Genomic DNA, 20,046 nt, shown 5'->3' with positions numbered 1-20,046 from the left:
TGGACTCAAGAAAAGTGGATGCCATCCTCAAATGGCCATCACCTAGCTCTGTAAAAGGGGTTCAAAGCATGCTCAGCTTTGCCAATTTCTATCGCAGGTTTATCCCGGAATTTTCACGCTGCACTCTTGAGGAAAAATAAATGTTTTGAATGGTCTGAAGAAGCCGAGCAGGCCTTTCAGGATTTAAAAGCTAAGTTTACCTCCGCACCTATATTGAAACACCCGCGTCCAGATCTCCCCTATGTCGTCGAGACTGATGCATCCAGCCTAGCCATGGGAGCTGGCCTGTCCCAAAGAGATCCCGAAACCAACCAACTGCATCCCGTAGCATTTTGGTCCAGAAAATTCTCGGCACCCGAGGTTAGTTATGCAATCACGGACAAAGAACTGTTAGCCATTAAGTCCGCTTTTAAAGCCTGGCGGCATTAGCTGCTTGGCACTCGACATACCATCACAGTTATCACTGATCACCGGAATTTACAGTATTTGAAAACCGCCAAGGCTCAGTCATCACGGCAGCTCCGATGGGCTTTGTTTTTCGCTGAATTTGATTTCGTGATTACCTATCGACCTGGCTGAAAGAATGGCAAAGCAGACGCCTTATCCCGAATTGGAATGGGAGAATCTGATACAAACTCAGAACCAGTACCAATAATTCCCGAACAGAGGATTCTAGGCATGACTTTGTTACAGACGCTTGAGGACATTCAAGCCAGAGTGAAACAACTCCTGGACCCTACAACCTTACAGGAATGGATACAAAAGGGATCAGACTTTACCATAGATAATGGTTTACCTTATTTCTAAGGACGCTTATTCCTGCCACATAAGGAATTACATGAACTAGTTATTTCCGGTTATCATGATACATTAATAGAGGGACATCCCGGTATTGCCAAGACAGAGGAAAAGGTGAAACGACAATTTTGGTGGCCCTCTTGGCGAAAAGATGTTAAATCTTTTGTGATGTCCTGTGGTGTTTGCGCCCAAAATAAAAGTCAAAAGAAAAGACCAGCCGGTCTCCTTCAACCTCTAGACATACCGCCAGCACCCTGGCACACCCTATCAATGGATTTTATTACGGACCTGCCTCCTTGTTCGGGGTACAATACTATTCTGGTAATTGTGGATTTGTTTTCCAAAATGGCCCTCTTTATTCCTTTGAAAGGTTTACCTTCAGCTTCTGTCCTAGCCAAGGAATTCCTCTAAAATATTGTTCGGCTACATGGATTCCCATCTATACTAATCTCTGACCGGGGAAGCCAATTCATTTCCCACTTCTGGCGCAAATGTTATCAAATGGCGCAGATCGACGTAAGATTATCGACTAGTCACCACCCTCAGACCGATGGTCAGACCGAAAGGACAAATTAGACCCTTGAGCAGTACTTACGGTGTATGTTACAGCAATCTGAAAGCAACTGGAAAGACATTCTTTGGATAGCCGAATACGCATATAATAATTCGGTACACTCTGGAACTGGCCACAGTCCTTTTTATACTTTGTTTGGGCATCACCCTCGAACCTCAAACCTTGACTCACCTCAGAACCTCGGAATGCCTGCAGTAGAACATCTGCATTCTACAATTACCCAAGCCTTCAAAGAGGCAACTACGCATTTACAACAAGCCAAGAGAAAATACAAGGAGAATGCAGATCTACATCGGAGTGAAGCACCTCCGTATCAGATTGGGGATCAAGTGTGGTTAGCTACCAGACATTTACCACTCAAAGGGCCTCGAACTTTGAACCCAAAATATCTGGGACCTTATTCTATTACGGCAATAATTAACCCAGTGGCTGTTAAACTTGATTTACCAGCTAGTATGCAAATTCACCCTGTTTTTCATGTGTCACTTCTGAAACCAGTGGTACCTGGAACCCGACTACTCAAACCTCCAGAACCTATTCTAATAGATGGGAAGCCCAAATTCGAAGTGAAGAACATTTTAGACTCAAAAATGTTTAGGTCAAAACTGTTCTACCTAATTGATTGGAAGGGGTACGGACCTCAGGAAAGGTCGTGGGAACCCAGCGACCATGTGCATGCACCTCGATTAGTCAGATAATTCACCGACTCTTCCCAGACAAACCAAAACCCCCAGAGGGAACAACCTTGGGAGGGGCCTTGTGGGGGAGTGCTGTCATGATGCACGCTCCCGGGGAGCCGGTTCAAGCCCTGCATCCCCGAAAGCGGACATCCAGTCCCCAAGGAAGGACCCAGCAACCCCATATAGGGGCCCTTTGGACAGTGTCCTGGCGCCTATGGTGCCAGGCTCATAAAAGACATCAGTCCTGGCGCCATAGGCGCCAGGCTCATTATAGGAGTGCTTGGTGCACTTACCTGATGCAGACCATGATGCAGGATCCCGGCCTCCTTGAGGCCTGAAAGGAACTACTTTACCTGTGGGACTAATTTACCATCCGGGGGTGGTCGGGGAAGGATACATACCTGATTGGAGGAAGGATACATACCTGGAACTTCTTCCAAGGCTATTTAAACCCCACCCGAACAGCCACACATGCTTCGCGTTGTTCTGCATCTAGCAGCTGGACGCTCACCGTATCTGCTCCTGCATCCTGACTTCTGGAACGCCTGCCAGCATCCTGGATCACCTGCAAAGGAAGAGAAGAAGAGAACAGAAGAAGGAAAAGTCCTTACCTTCTAAATCCGCATCCCGGAGACATCTCGCCGACAATCCTGAAAAGGAAAACCTTTATTTAAAAGCTCATCGTGTCGATCGCTGCAGCGCCGCATTCCACTCGCCTTTACAGGGCGCCTCCATGTTCAGCAGCCTTCATCCGGATTCGCAGTCACGCCCCAGCGCCTAGGGAGAAAAAGACCAGAACAAAAGGTGAGAGAGAGAAGGGAATAAGGAAAGCTAAATCTCCATGTTAAGACTTACCTGTTGATTCATTCCCTCTTCATTTCGGGTCCGCGCCGCATCCTGGCATTTCCGGACCCCGGCCCCTAAGGGGAAAAAGAGACATCAGCGTTAATGAGCGAATGAAAAGACATTACCAAAAAAACGCTCATTAAAGACTTACCTGATTTCTACAAGGATTTCACCTCTCATCTCGGGTCAGTGCCTGTTCCCCGGCATTCCGTACCCCGGCCCCTATGGGGAAAAAGACACTAGCATTAGTACATTAATGCATGGACACAAGGGGAACCTATCAAAAAACATACCTGGAAGCCAAGCAAGTTTGGTTCTCACCAATCCGAAAATCCAGTGAAGTAACTGGATACCAATGCACCCCTGCATCAGAAGCAGGATAGAGAGCTTGTCCTTCCAGACCCTAAGGTGAGACACTACGAGGAATCACAGAAGGGTTTCGAGGAGGGTGAGCGGGGAAAATGGGAGGCCGATTGCATTACCCCCCAGACAGTTAATCCCCTATTTTCACCTACAGAAGGATACTTCTGCGAGCCAGACAAGCCAGATTTGGGGGCCCGGTCCAGTCCGTCTTCCGAACCCTGCGCATCACCTTAGAAGAGGTCAAAGCAGCACGAACCAGGCCAGCGCCTCCATGGGAGTCAGGTGAGCGTAACAACTTGTTCCTCATCACATTCATCATCATTATTACTTTCCACAACATTGGTCAACCGTGATCAGCAATCAGCTGATTAGTTCTTGACTCCAGGAACATACTTTACCTCTGAGTCATACTCTTGCAAACTCACCACCCACTTTTGAATTCTTGAAGACTCCTTATCCAAACCCTTTGCAGTCAAAATCTCATTGAGTGGTTTGTGATCTGACCCTACTACAAACTTCATCCCCCAAAGAAACGAGTGAAACATATCGATTGCCGATTTGACAGCTAAAAGCTCCTTCGCGATTGTGGAGTAGTTACATTCTGCTTCTCTTAAAACTCTAGAGGCAAAGGCAATCGGATATTCTATCCCCTTTTTACTTGGGACAATACAGCCCCAAGCCATGATTACTGGCATCCGTAGTGAGAATGCCTTTCTTATTGGGATTAAAACCTTTCAAAGTGGGCGGATTGTTCAAATCCATTTTTATCCGGCCAAATTCAAGTTCACACAGATCATCCCAAACAAACTTTACACTCTTCTTCACCAACCGTCTCATGTGAAAAGTTTTGCTCGCCAACTCAGGAATAAACTTGCCATAATATTCAGCCATGCCTAAGAACGAAAATACTTTATCCTTACTAGCAAGACAGGGGAAATTTAGAATGGTGTTTATCAAGTGTTCCTTGGGCCTAATACCTTTATCAGAAATATCATGGCCCAAATACTGTATTGTAGACCTGCTAAAATTACACTTGTCCTTACTAAGTGTCATACTAGCTTCTTTGAATATTTCTAGAACTTTGAGAATCCTAAAATCATGTTCTTTTTGATTCCTTCCATAAACCAACACGTCATCTTGAAAACATAATACCCCTGCATGTGATGAAATAATTGATACATTAAACGATGGAAAACAGCAGCTGCATATATGAGCCCAAAAGGCATTCTCTTACATTCAAATACATCTTCAGTGGTAATAAAAGTTGTGACATTTCTGGACAAAGGATGTAACATAATATGATGATACGCAGATTTCAAGTTCAGAGTACTCATTACATTGGCATCCTTAAAAGTGCCAAGCATTTCTGCAATTTTAGGCAAAGGATGTCTGTCCGGAATGACACATTTGTTCACACATCTAAGGTCTATGCATAACCTACGTTTTCCATTAGGTTAGTGAACTATGACTAATGGTGAAACCCATTCAGAAGATTCCATTCTTTCTATTACACCTTGGGGTTCCATCTTCTTAAGTTCTTCTTTTACTGCAATTGCCAGGGGAACTGGTTTAACTTTCTGTACAACAGGGATGGCATCAATTCTCATGCAAATCTTGTATTTAAAATTCTTTAAATTGCATAGTTCTGCTCAAAGAACAGAGAGTTGTTGAAATTATCCAGATGACATGTCTTGATCTATCGCATAGACAGTTTACTCAGAATTAGGATCAAGTCTGATTTTTAGCCTTTTTTGATGTGACCAGCTCAACAGTGGGTACATACCGTTCTTGGAAACATAAATCTTTCCTTTGGCTAATCTGTCTTTGAACTTCATTGTTGACCAGAACCAACCTTCTAAATCAATGCGTCTCCCACCATGGGCAACTGTTTTAACATCTAAGGGTAAGAACGTAAGGAGTTCGCCCGAAAGACTGCCAGTGCACTAGAGTCTCCACCATAAAGATAATTGTGGATAATATAGAAATGGATCAGCCTGCTGCATTAATACTTCCACTGGGATCCCCCAAACAAAGCACAGATGAATTACAAACAGATAGGATTGGTATTAGAAGTGATAATCACACAGATAGATAGAGTGACCTATTTACAGATTCAGAAATTCCTGGAGCTGCACCAACTCCTAGGCACCCATCAATCAGGTTTCAGACCACACCACAGTACTAAAACAGCACTTATTGATCTTAAGGCCCAGGTCGACGAGCTGAGAGACCAAGGAAAAACTGACATGCTTCTCCTTCTGGATCTCTCAGCAGTGTTCGACCTGGTGATTGATTGATTGATATTTTATTTCTATCGCTCTCGTACACAAGTGTTTCAGAGCACGACAAGGTAAGGGAGGGGAACAGGGGAGAACAAAACAGCGATCTTACTAGGCCCAGTGACATTGAGAACGCGCAAGTGCACGGGAGAGGGGGGAGGGGAAAAGTGCATGGAAGGGGGAGAGGTGGAAAGTGCGAAGCAGAGGAGAAACAGATAAATAACAATAAATAAATAATAAAGGCAACAAACCGTGGCAATGCAGCCAGCAATTTGCAAGTGCTAGGTTTAAGGCAGCAGACAGTGTAGGTCCGATAAGTGCAGGAAGAAAAAGGGGGGGCTGTATGGGTACAGATACAGACCCCAGTGCAAGGGGTGGCCCGGAGGCAGTGCGGGTGGGTGACAGGATGAACAGGTACCTGGGCTCAAAAGACAGAGGGTGGCCAGGTGCATGGTGCCAAGAGAGAACAGATCAGCAGGGGAGAGGGGGAGCGAAGGCAGAAGAAAAGAGGAAGGTCTTGAGGTGCTCCGGAGATGGTTCTCCTCAAGTTTTAGAGTTGCAGGGAGGCTGTTCCAGAGGGAGGCCCCAGCCGAAGACAGAGATCTACCCCCAGCTCGTTTCTTAGAAAAACGATTGACCCTGAGTGAGATGGAGGTAGAGGAGCAAAGAGCTTGAGAGGGGAGGTATTTGCAGAGGGATAGCTGAAGGTATTTTGGACCCAGGCCCCAGAAAGCATTGTGGACAATGCAGAGGGTTTTGAATTTAATCCTTGCATCCACTGGGAGCCAGTGAAGAGATTTTAGAGCTGGAGAGATACGATCCCAGGGCTTGAGGCCAAGGACAAGTCTCGCAGTCCTGTTCTGGATTAGTTGCAGAGGGCGGAGAGTAGAGGCAGGTAGATTTAGAAAGAGACTGTTACAATAGTCCAAGATAGAGAGAACCAGAGCTTGAGATACCATGAGCTTCTGGGGGAAGGAAAGGAAAGGCAGAGTACCTCTGAGGAGGTGCAGTCAGAAATTTGACTTTTTAGAGACCTCAGAGATCTGGGCGGAGAAGGAAAGGGTGGAGTCAAAGATGACCCCGAGGTTCTTAGCCTCGCAGGTGGGGGTAGGAAGAGGGCCAAGGGAGGCCGGCCAGAGAGTGAGGGGAAAGGATGGTGAAGGTGTGCCGATGAGGAGGATCTCCGTCTTTCTGGCATTCAGACAAAGATCATTGGCGACACACCAATCTTGAATGGCAGTTAGGCAATCAGAGATGAGAGAGGGAGAGGAGGTGGCAGAGGGCAGCCTGAAAATGAGTTGAGTGCCGTCAGCGTAGCACTGGAAATTTGAGCAGAAAATGGCAATGCAGTGGGCGAGAGTTGCCAGGTATTGGTTGAAAAGCCAGGGCGAGAGGTTAGACCCCTGTGGAACATCACAGGTAGAGAGGAAGATAGATGAAAGGAAGGACCCAAGTTGGACCTGCGAGGGTCGATCTGAGAGGAAAGAGGTCAGCCAGGCCAGAGCCTGATCAGTGATACCCAAGTTTTCACAGAGACGGTTGAGCAGGATGGTATGGTTGACCGTGTCGAAGGCAGAAGAGAGATCGAGGAGGATGAGGACAGAGGGAATGTTAGAGTCAAGGTTGGTGAGCAGATCTTCAAGGATGTTTAGGAGAGCAGTTTCCGTGCTTCTGGCAGCTCTGAAGCCAGACTGGTGGTCATGGAGACAGCCAACAGAATTGGAATGAAGGTTAAGCTGAGAGATGGCCAACTTTTCCAGTAGTTTGCCAAGAAAGGGAGTAATGTAAATTGGACAATAGTTAGCTGGACAAGAAGGATCTGCTGTGGGTTTCTCGAGAAGGGGATGCACAATCGAGTGCTTCAGAGGGGAGGGGAAGGTGGATCACAAAGTGCTCTGTAACCATCTAGAATCAGCAGCACACTTCTCACCCCAAACTATAGCATGGATCAAATTATTTCTAAGTGAGAGAACCATGAGGGTCTTCTCTACCTCAGCAGCTGCAGACCCTGCTCCCATTACTTGTGGTGTACCCCAGGGATCATGCGTCTCCCCTACCATGTATAACATTTTTACTAAGCCCCTGTTTTATGATTTGGACCTTCTAGGTGTCACCTACACTAACTATGCACCCAGATTCTCATGCCACTTTCTGGGCATTGCCAACAGGATTTGGCCTTGGTGAATAAGATATACCTCATTATCCAGGCATTGATGGCACTTCATTGTCTATGCCTGAATGATGACAAAACGGAACTCATCATAATGGGGACTACACATAACATTAAGAAACTCAGCCAAGACTACACAACTTTTGTCATAGACAGCCACTCAATCAAAGTTGCTAAGGAGGTAAAAACACTAGGGTTTTACCTCGACTCTAGCCTCACCATGGCAAAAGAAGTGAACGCTGCGGCATCATCCACAGCCTATTCTTTTAAGCTGATCAGATCAGATAGACCTTACCTTTGTACAAGCAAGAGCACTTGTGCTGTCCAAACTGGATTATTGTAACGCTCTCTATTTGGGGTCCAATAAATACATTACTCAGAAAATCCAAATATTGTAAAATAATGCACTTAGAGCGGCACTAGGAATCCCTAAAAGAGAACGTATATCAACAACTAGAAGACAATCTAGAAGACAAAACTAGAAGACAATCCAACTGGCTCTCCACAGATGACAAAAATTAAACTTAAAACTGCATCTCTAACATTTAAATGCCTCAATGACTTAGCACTGAGCTACCTAACAGAGAAACCAAACCAAATCAGCCAGATCGCCACTGATGACTGGTGCTTTTGTGACATATCCTCAATTCGCCATTTTGAATAGGCCCAACAGATTCCTTCTCCTTGACAAGTCGCTACATGCCTTGAGAACCAGCTGCGGGGTCGAAACACGTGTCGACTGTTCATATATTATTAAAAATTACTCTCATGCTAAATAACATATCTGCATGTGTGATTATCGATTGATTTGTGAAATAGGATTCTGTGCAGAACATATTTTCTTTGGCAGTGCGCGTTTTGAATTACTTCCAACACCAATCCTACCTGATTTAACATCTACTTCTTTTAATGTAATATCTTTCTTCAAACTTATTTCGAAAATGGACATAGGCAACAATGAACACTTTTGTTCTGGAGTCGATAACCATGCTGATTTTTCTGCCTCCAATTTCTATCATAGCCATCGGTTTTCCAACATCTGCATCTTTGTCCTCCACAACATTGACTTCTGAACCACCAATGATGAAAGTGCATTCTTCCAACTCCTCACAAAGTTCATCAATGCAGTCAAGAGTTTCCATGTATGTTCTACAAGAATTCGTGAAATGTCCTTTCTTATTGCACCTTTTGCATATCTCTCTGATGCCAGGACTTTTTTTCACTACTCTTTGGGAGAATTCTCATAAATGTGCTAATTCCCTTCACCTTCGAGGCCCCCAGCTACTTTGCTGGATTTTGAGGACTTGATTTTTTTACCTGGAAAGAGTGCAAGCCTTTTTTTCCCACTCTTTCATGTATTCTAATGTGTGTTTTTCACTTGTGTTCTTTGATTATGGAGTTTTGGATAACTCCATAGGCATCATATTTTCATATGTGTTACACAGTACCTTCAGTGCAGTGACACAGGGATGTCTTTTAGACTTCCCAAAGGTATAGATACCTTCTCTGGGATAAACTACTGTTTCCCAGAGAATGTAAAGTGAAATTGACTTTACTAGTCTTTCCAAATTCCTAGACCCAGCACACACTATCTTACAATGGAATGCTGGAGGGGTTACATAGTATCCCCTGTGTCTAAACACTCATGCAGCAGTTAAATGCTACCCTTTCCTATTGAAAAGGCTAGTGGCAGTGGTTTTACAACATTTACAACAAACTACCATGATTTTTCCCGACCGCGAAGAGAGGTAGCTGAAAATCACGGGAGCCATGTTTTTCAAGATGGCGCCTTAAGCCCCTTTGTTTAAACAGGTCACGGTCTTCTTTTTTCACCATTTCTTTTTGAAAAGGTCCTTCTAGTGGGCGTCTCTGCGCGCCAAACCAAGTTTGGTCCCTTTGTTCATGTGCCTTTGGCGGGCTTCAGGACTGAAGACCGCCTCTGGCGTCTGAGTGTCTGCGGTGGGCAGGAAGTGAGGGAGGTGCCCAAAACTCCCTGTGTTTAGTCTCCTATGAGCCCAAATGCACTCTGGCGTGATTGGCTGACTGACTGTCCGGCAAGGACAGCCACCCTGCTGGGTGAGTGACAGCCAGGCTAGAATGAAAGGGAGAAAAATGTTTAAAAGGCGAATGTCTTGTACTGGAAAGCAGAGTCGACCACTGGAATGAAAGAACCGAAGAAGAACTGGAAGAGGATGACGGCTGCAACTCCTGGACCGTCGGTTTGCCCGGTGAAACCCTGCTGCAGGAACGAATTGCCAAGTTCATCTCGACAGAGAAGCCCCTTCAAGGACGACTTCTTCCTTTCAGTTGGTGGGACCAACCAACTCGTAAGCGACCTGGATACCATTCTCAAGGCTGGTTAGGATTAACCAGGAAGAGGGATACCAGCTTGTGTGCTTCAATCTACAGCTACTGGAACTGAAGTGACTCCATCTTGTTTGCTTTTTGGACGATCCCATGCAGTGCATGAGTCCCCCGACGTCCTCCCTCTTGTCCCCACAACTGAGGCTCAGGAACAGTGAGATCTGCAGGACCTGCCAGGAACCAACGTCATCAGCTGCATTTTGTTCTTCATGCTAAGGTACTGTGCCAACCTGACTGAGCGAACGTCACTCTTGCAGTGAAAGTTCGTAAAACCTTCCCAATTTACAGGCCTAATCAGGTTGTGAACAGACATCTGATTCTTTTTTGCCTAAACTACTTCTGAGAAGTTTTGCAAAGACTTTACCATTTGATACCAGAACTGCTCTTTCCTATCCAAAACACTAGCCCATTGAATTTGGCCTGGCCTATTGACCTGACTTGAACTCCTCTGGCGAACTGAAACTATTTGCACTGTTTAACAAGTATATGTGATCTATTCTACTTACCTTGCCCCCCTTTTGCTCACTTCTAAGTAACCGAACTGCCATTTGGCTCCTATTTCAGGGGAGCTCACACTGTCTCAAAATTTTAGAGTTTTGTATTGAAGTGTATTGGTATATAATATTAAGTTGTCTTCTGCAAGTGAAATGTTTTTTAAATGATTGTGTAATAAATTAATAAGTGTTTTACCAGGAAGCCTTGAGTATAAGTGTTTACTTGAACCACTGTGATTGAAAGTCCTCTGTGTAACTACTTGTACTGCTCACATTCACTCTTGAGATAAGCCTGGCTGCTCAGCTCGCTACCAAAAACTGTGTGGTCCAGACTTATACCAAAGGTTGGTTTGGCTAACACCTGTAGTCCTAATTGTGTGTACTGGTCCCAGAGGGTACTGCATGCAATTCTGCCTAACAGCTACTAGCCAAATGATATATGCTGTTCCAGCGATAGCATCTTCTTCTCTCATTGCCATCTTTCCTCTCTTTGAATCTGGTTCCTTTCTTCTTTGTTATGTTCTCTCTTTTGATATTCAGTTTTCTTCTAGTCACATTCCTTTCTTGAACTCAAAAAACTTCTGGTATTTGTGAAATCTCCTCCTTGTTTCAGATTCAACTCTACTTTCGAACTCCTTCACACACTTGTTGGTGTGCTCGACTTCTTTTGCAACTCTGAGGACTTCCTCAATAGATGGATTACCTTTTGATCAAAGTGCTTCCCTTACTTTGCCCTCATTGCATTCTAACATAAATTGATCCCTTAGTCTCTCATCAAGATTATTGCCAAACTCACATGAAGTGGCTAAACCACGCAAGGCCGTATTATATTGCTTCACCGTATCTCCAGCTTCTTGTTTCCGTTTAACAAAATGGTATCTTTCAAGCATTATACTCACAGATTTGTCATAATGCCTATCCAACATTTGAATACATTTTTCATATTCTGTAAGCCCCGATGATTCCTCATCTGATATGGGAGGAAGATTTTCAAATTGTTCTTGCCCATAGTTGCCTAGGCAGTGTATGAGTAAAAAAAAAATGTGTTCACTGAAAAAATTCAAACCGTGTGCTGCAAAAACATAATGATCGAAACGTTTTTTCCATTGTTTCCAGGGCACTATTGGTTCGCCTCTTGTATCCAAGAAGTAATTTGGTGGCCGTATTCCTTGCATGATTGGTAGTGAAGTTTCAGGTGTGGTTTACACAGTGGTTGTGCACTTAGTTTCAGTATGAGGCACTGTGCAAACTTTGGCCCACTTATGCCACAAGCTGGCATTGCCCTGACTGTGGTTGTGATGCTGGCTGTATTTCACACTTTACTAGAATAACTGATTTCAGTAGAAGGATAACTGATTGATATCAGTAGTTGAATGAACTTCTTTTTTTTTAAATGTATATTTATTTGTAACGTGGTTTTGGTTGAGAACATACATTTCTAGTGTAACTCTGCATTTATATTTCACGTTGGAGTAGTTCTGTTAGGGAATTAAAGCTATGGTATCGATCTGTTGAAATTGCACTATTTACCACTCGAAAATATAATAAGAATTCAAAACTGTAAGTAATAATTCGGTATACCACAAAGAATGTGTGGTCATGGGTGGCAGCGAGTAACCACACGCCCACAAGCGTCCCACAAAGTTTTGAATAATTAAACAAACGTGCTATTCATTTACTTTAAAATCATGAGCATTGGGACAGTTACTATAACCAGTGTCCCCTTTCCATTTTTTCCAAAAACATTCTCTGTTGCTCCTCCATACATCTTGCCACAACCTGACTCCACTCCTCCGTCCCTGACCTGATGTATGGCATAACATGGTATGTCTGTTCATTTTATCTTTTGGAATGAAATAACATGGTATGTCTGTTCATTTTATTTTTTGGAATGAAATTCATATAATGATATATGTATATATACACATATGTATGTAGTTATGGTTAAGTTGCTAATCCCATAGGGAGATCACTTTTTGGGCGGCTTATACCTTCGCTCCCCCTGGACAAATCCTCACCAAACTTTGCAAAAAAAGTGTATGGCCCACTCTGAATTTTTTTGCAAATTTTGGTGAGGTTTGGTCCAGGGGGGCACAGTTGTAGGTGGGGGCGCACAGTTGTAGGGGGGGTCCCAAAACTTCTGTTTTTCCCATAGACATAATGGGGAAAACTTTGCTCACGCCTACAGCCCAAACCGCTGGATGGATTTTCACCAAATTTGCGGGAGGGGCGGTGGCTTGGTCCCGAAAGCGTGCTTTTGTTAATTTGGTGTACATCTGTTCAGTAGTTTTTTTTAAAATGGCCGAAACATAAGGCAAATAAAATAGTGATATCTATTATCAGCTCCGCTGACACATTTCCATGTTCGCTCTGCGGACAAGACATCGATTGGCTCCTTTGCTTGTCTCATGTCCGCAGACAGGCATCGTGTTCTCTGATTGGCTGGGGTGAGGCGTGAGGTGTGTCACATTGTTTCGGTGCGTCCGCCATCTTGTATCCGTCGACAGCGTGGCAGCGAACAGAGGCAAAATGCAATTTTGGGGAGTGTGTTGGTGTGCAGAAGTGCTTGGGGAGGCTTGGGGAGTAAGAGATGGGTGAAATACTGTATTTGTTTAGGTGGCAGGTGCCCCTGATGTGCTCATCATGTCTGCGGTCGTAGCGGTTGTCCGTGGATATAGTCAATGCACTACTGGCTATTTTACTTTAGTATAATGTTGGTTTTGGGCTGTTAGTAGAGGATTGATTGTGATTAATATCCCCTATAAGCAGTCCACAGTCTGCTCATACAGTCCTCATACCACAGTCAAAATGTTTGGTATTATAGGTGTGTTATGCTGCGGTGGTTGTGGCCAGGGCGTAGAGTCTTGGGAGCATGGCCGAAGGGTATTTGTAGAGTTTGTAATAGGACTGCATTATAAGATACCTTTGGCAGTAAATATTTTGGATTGTGGTGTGTGACTGTGTACATTTTCTTTGATATCTAATTGTAAACAAACTACTTTGCCACAAATGCCTTTCACTAAGTTAGAGGGAGGTAATTTTGCTGTTTTTGTTGAAGGTGTACTGAGGGTTGGGGAGTAAGAGATGGGTCAAATATTGTATTTGTTTAGGTGGCAGGTGCCCCTGATGTGTTCGCCATGTCCGCGGTTGTAGTGGTTGTCCGTGGATATGATCAATGAACTACTGGCTATTTCATTTTAGTATGATGTTGGTTTTGAGTTGCTGTGTGAACAGGAGATGGGCTGAGCTGACAGGTGGTGTGGCCTGACTGTGGGAGTCGTTGGGAGACTGCAAAGTTCTCCAGAGGAACAAAATAAATCTGTGGAAATGTCGGCCGCATTGGTGAATGGTAGCAAACAATTCATATGTTTTTCAAAAATATTTGTAATGCCTCTGTGCTGTGAAGCGCTATCGGTTTCCATTCTGAGTGAAGGTCAGCGCCGTTAAATTTTTGTTTCCTAGCTGAGCACAGCCAAGCATGGTACAGAGTATAAGGTTCAATTGTTTTTTGACCTTGAAACAAAGGGAGAATTGCAACGGAATGCATGAAGGGAGGGATGTAAGACTTTCAAATATGATAATGTTCACCATTCAAAAATTGGGCAAAGGAACATGTCATTTAATTTTATGAAAATTCGTTGAAGTGGACAGAGTGCTTGTTTTACGCTGATAGAATGGAAATGCCGAATATTATGTAAGTTTTACTTTGGAGGATTTTAAACACAAACTAGTCAAATTATAATTTGGTGACAATATTGGTGGGGTACATTGTATTGTGTGTGGTATATTGCAATGACACGCAATTAGAACTTGTGCGTGTAGTTTGTTTTGTCGTGGGAATATGGGCAGTGCAGCATCGAGATGGGTGCAGTGAAGTTGGTTCCCCCAGGTTCACAAACGTGTAATTGAAAGCTAATATTTAATACAAATTCTGTGTATCTGTTCTTTTTGGTTTTATTTAGCTCTCTGATTGCAGCGTCAGCATTAGCATCCCATTTCGAGCTCACCATACTCCGTAGCAGTAACGTGTAAAGCAAAGTGAAGAGTAATTTGCACGTTCTTTTGCTTGAGTTATCATTGTTTGAGGTCCATGTTTATCAATAACTGTAACTGGGGCCAAAATTGATGGTTAAAATGATAAACTGTAATAAGATTGGTTACTGAGACATATTTCTGTTGTCTTTTTTTCAAACAGCTACATCTTGACTTTCTGGGATTGTCATGGATTCCAGTTACCAACTGACGGTTTTTTTAACCGTCAGCTACAGATATATGTCAGTGGTTAGATTACAGCGATGCTTTTTGGGGATGATCGACACAGGCCCATATGCCTGCACGCCATACCAGCGATAAGGAGCAACTTCATATCTTTTGTAGTGGCCTAGCGGAAGTTCATGGCAAAGTCTTCACAGTGCGTCCAATCCGTTTTTAAATCCAAAAGGAATATGCGTAACTCACGATGAACTTATGTGGATCGAGAAAGAAGAAAATAATTACCTATTTGCTTGCATGTGTAAGTCTCCGGATGTTCTCGGAGCTTTTATTGTGAAATAAAAGTACTTTACAAAGGATCTATGTGATCACTGCACTGCCCATAACTGCGACGGCTGACATTCTGACGCCAGTTACGGCACGGTGCAGTGATCATATAGATCACTGTGCCCGCTTCCCCGCCTGCGTTTTCCTTCCTACCCCTCACCCCCAACCCCCAACGTACCTTTCACGGTGGCACACTTATGGGTGTGCCGCCTGGACCCTTCTATCCCTGCGGCATCAGCTCCTCCCACTAACGTGGGTTAGAGCTAACGCTGCAGGGTGCTTTTCTTTTTTTTTTCTTTTGTGTCCCCCGGTTACCAAAATTGTAAGTGGGGGACACCCCCACAACACCCGACTCCCGCTATGGCACCCAAGCATAGCAGGGGACACCCCCACAACCCCTGCTGTGCTTGGCCGCAGTAAATGTCGCCCTCATTTTGTGTGCTCCCAAAGTGGCAGTAACTGCGGGGGCGCACAAATGAGGGCGACATTTTTGTACGATTCCCTTTACAAATTGTATGATTTTGTATTTCCTTTAAAAGTATGGTTTATATTCAAAATTGGGACGTGCTGTGTTGTGAGATGATGTGTGTTGATATTCCGGGTTCTGCATCAAGTAACGTTATCACGTAGGTGATGATTGGGTGCGTTTTACTACGCTGTATAGTAATGTTCTGGAGATAGGTGGAGCATATCATTAGGTTTAGTGATGTTACATTCAGGGGCGGGGCATATGCATTATTGCCGCCAGGACAGTCCACCTTGGGCGATGCCGAAACGGATAAGATTATCACAAGATGGCCACGCCCTGCTGCCTGATTTCGCATGTGTAAAAAAGAGTAAAATTACGGTAAGGTGCATAGGAAATGTTTGTAAGATCGATCAATGTATGCTTAGAAGTACATGCCGAACACTTGGGAAAATAATATTTCTGAGTGTACTATTATTTTAATAGATCCATTTTTTGCTGCATTCGCTGCAGATGATTTTCTAAGGTCTGTTTCTGTATTATTTTTAATGTCTGTATGGTGTGTTTAAAACATTATTTTTGGGAAAGTACACATAAACTAATGGCTAATAATTTGTTTATATAGAGAAGTGTGGTGTCTTCCATTAGGAGGGCCTGTCTTACACCTGAGTGTACCACAGGGAGGAAGCATCATTGGCGCCCTTCACCGCAACAAAAAATGTCAACAACATAAGTTGGGTGCAGATGAGCACAGACCTCTTTATATAGTATTTTGGGGGCGTGATTCAGGGTGGGCTATGATTAGAATTAATAAACTAATTACACCTGCATGATCTTCTCTGCAGAATATTGCCATCTTACAATGCATTATTTACCAACATAAATATGTTATCCATTCTCTTGAAAACTGGTTGTAAAAAGAGGCATGTCAGTATGACTTCAATTGTACAGTTCACTGTACAAATGTGGATCTTGCACCAACTAACAGGCCGATTCATGGAATTAATATGCGCTGAAATTTTCGGCGCAAGCGTGCGAAAACGTGTGAAAACGTGCGAATCGCAGTGCCAGTGCGAAAATCGCAGCGAAACACGCGCACAGCGATTCATGGAAGTCCGTGCGCATGGAAATCCATGGATGTGCGCCAAAGTTCTGCTTGGCGCATGCTGACGCACACGTCTCCAAACAGCGTGCGCTAGACGCACAGCGAAATCGCACATAGCGCGGCACACACAACAAAAGTAGGAGGAACAGGGGGCGTGACACGCGGAATGGGGAACAACGCGTGAAAATTTGGGCGTCACGGGGAAAGTACAGGAAGCAAATGGGCGGAACGCCCACACGCACGTTCAAAACACGTATTCATGGAATCGAACGGGGCTAACGCATGCGCCAAAAAAAACCATGCTAATCCAGAAACACGTACGCCAGCAGGAAGCAGGCGTATGTGGACCCGCGCAGCATAAAAGTACGCACAAACAACAAACAAGCCCAGACGCCAGGATGAATATACCGTTCCTAGCAGCAGTGGTCGTGGGATACCGCAGGAGGAGGAGGAGGATAGTCAGGCCCAGAATTTTCACACCCAGAACCAGCCTTTTTGGGATGCCTGATGACCAGGTGTATGGGAGGTACAGGTTTCCACCTCACATAATACTCGACCTGGTGAGTGAGTGGGAGGATGACCTCACATCACCCACCCTGTGCTCCCAAGCACTCAGCCCCCTGGAGAAGGTCCTCAATGTACTGCACTTCTTGGCCACTGGATCATTTCAGCGGACTAGTGCTATAGTGGGGGGGGGTGTCACAGGCCACGCAGTCACGCTGCCTACACCAGGTCTTGGCCATCATGACTGCACGCCCATCAGTCCGCAGGCACATATACCTGCCCAGAACACCTGCAGAAAGGCAGGCTGCCGTCCAGGATTTCTACGGGCTGGCACAATTACCCAAAGTCCTGGGTGCCATTGATTGCACCCATGTGGCTCTACGTCCCCCCAGGGCATCAGAGCACATCTATAGAAACTGCAAGCACTGGCATTCCATCAATGTGCAGGTAGTATGTGATGCCAAGGGAATCATCACCTCAGTATATGCCAACTATCCAGGGTCCACCCACAACAGTTTTATTTACAGAATGTCAACCCTAAACTGGGACCTAGAAGCTGGGCGGCATGGCGATACATGGCTGCTCGGTGAGTATAAATGCCACAGCACATGCATGCATGTCACATACTGAGTAATGTCACAACCCCACTAATGATACCCATCACCACCTCCCCAGGGGACAGTGCCTACCCTCTGAGCACCCACATGATGACGCCAATTCGGAACCCCACAACGCCACCCGAGGTAAGATACAACACAGCCCACATTGCAACCCAGGGCATAGTGGAGCGCACATTCGGAGTGCTCAAGTCACGCTTTCGCTCCCTTGACCGTTCTGGCGGGCAGCTGTTATACGCTCCCCCAGTAGTGTGCAGGATCTTAGTGGCAGCATGTGTCCTGCACAATGTTGCAACACGCCGGGACCTGCCGGTGGACATGGTGGTGCCCCCATATCCCCAACCACATACACGCCCGCTGCGCATGGGAGGGGAAGGGCACGGGGTGAGGCAGCCTGTACGCAGCTGGTGGCTAATTACTTCACCTAAAATCACACCCCTGTGGAGTGCACACAGCCCTGGCACATACCAGCTGACAATCAATGATGATGATATAAGAGACAGTCAACTGTCACAACCATACCAGCCTGAGAGTGGTCACCTGGAAGTGTTACATTGTGTGCATCCCTACCTACACAAACACCACCAATGCTGTGTCATCAAAAGACACACTTCTATGCTGTTAAAATCATTAGCCCCTTGCAAAATACAACATGACAACAGTGCCATGTCACCCAACACCACCCCAGCACTGCCACCCAACACACCATGGCATGTCATGCTATGTGAGAGCAAACAAAGCAATCCCCAAAACCTGACACAAGTGTCACAGAGTACAGTGTCCCTAATGGAAACTGGCCACACACAATATGCTCCCAGTAATGTAGAACTAACAACACACATGACCAAATGTAATAATATAAATGTAAATGTAAATGTAAAATAAAAAAAAAATGTAAATAAATACTTACCTACAATACAATACAGCTACACAACCTCAAACATAGCAAAACCATGACAGTACTAAGTTAAAGTAGTGGTAGTTTTTCAGCCTGAATATGCCAGCACATTGACCCCTTCCAACTGTACAGTGTTGCTACCACGCAAATGTGTAAGTGCACTGCTTACAACATGAACTCCATCTCCAAAGTAGACGGCCTTGTGAAGACATGAGGAATGAACCTTCAAATTAGGAGGAAGACATGGATGCACAAGCACATATCAATACACCATGCAGTGTACAATACAACAAAAATATCCACTAGGAATGTATACACAGTATTGACTACAGACTGCCCACACAGCTCATGGGAGTCCAACGTCACTGTGTAATTCACTGTCACTTGGGCACACACTTTGCAAGCCCGTGGAAACGGGAAGCAGGAGGGGTGTGTGTCTCACGAACCCAAGCATCTAACCCAAACTCAGGACAAGCCTGCATGTGCCCAGCCGGAATACAGTGGATGCCCACGGGAGCCACACAAGGCAACACACTGTAAAAAATAATCAAAAATCAAAAATGGCCATGTGGGGGCCGGGGGAGGGGAGGCACCCAGGAGGTCCGAGGAGCCGGTGCACACCAACAGCCACCTGTGTGGATGTTGGGAAAAAAAAAACACCTCCATAGGCTCATGGCCTGCACGGCTATGCCATTGTTGGAGAACTGCTGCTGTCGCTCTCATCACCCTCTGCTGCTGCATCAGGAGGTGGTGGTGCTATGGGAGGCAGCCCACGCAAAGCCCTGGTATGGTCCTCCATGGCAGCAAGCATGCGGGTGTGGAAGGTCTCGTTCTGGAGGATTATAGTGCGGAGATCCCCATGCAGCACCTCACGTGATGCCCAGATCTCCTCCCGAGTTGCCTGCATCTCAGCTGAGAGCGAACGTGTGAGCTTCTCCAGCTGCTGTTCTGTCCTCAAGTTAGTGGAAGCCTCAAGGTCAACAAGAGTCTTCCTGAGGTGATGGAGTTGTACCCTCAGGGCTTCCCTGTGGCCCTGGGACTCTATTGACATCGATTGGCGTAGAGTCTCCAGTGCCGCCCGTCGGTCCCTGTTGGGCGCCAACATGTCTTCCCTGTGTGATTGGCAAATGGAGTCTGTTGCTTGCTGTAGTTGCTCCATCTGCCTTTCAGGGGGGACAATGGAAGTGGCCAACCTCTCCATTGCTTGAGCCATCATCTCAACTGATGCTGCCTGTTGGGTTGCCATACCGTACATGGATTGTTCCCATACGGTATTGCCTGGTGGCGTACGGCCACCGCGTCGGCAGGCACCACACCTGTTTGGGGCAAGGCGATCTGCGCCTTGCTAT

This window comes from Ambystoma mexicanum, chromosome 3p, assembly GCF_040938575.1.
Source record: "Ambystoma mexicanum isolate Mex_15411 chromosome 3p, UKY_AmexF1_1, whole genome shotgun sequence".
Taxonomy (NCBI): domain Eukaryota; kingdom Metazoa; phylum Chordata; class Amphibia; order Caudata; family Ambystomatidae; genus Ambystoma; species Ambystoma mexicanum.
Note: the sequence above shows the minus strand (reverse complement) of the source record.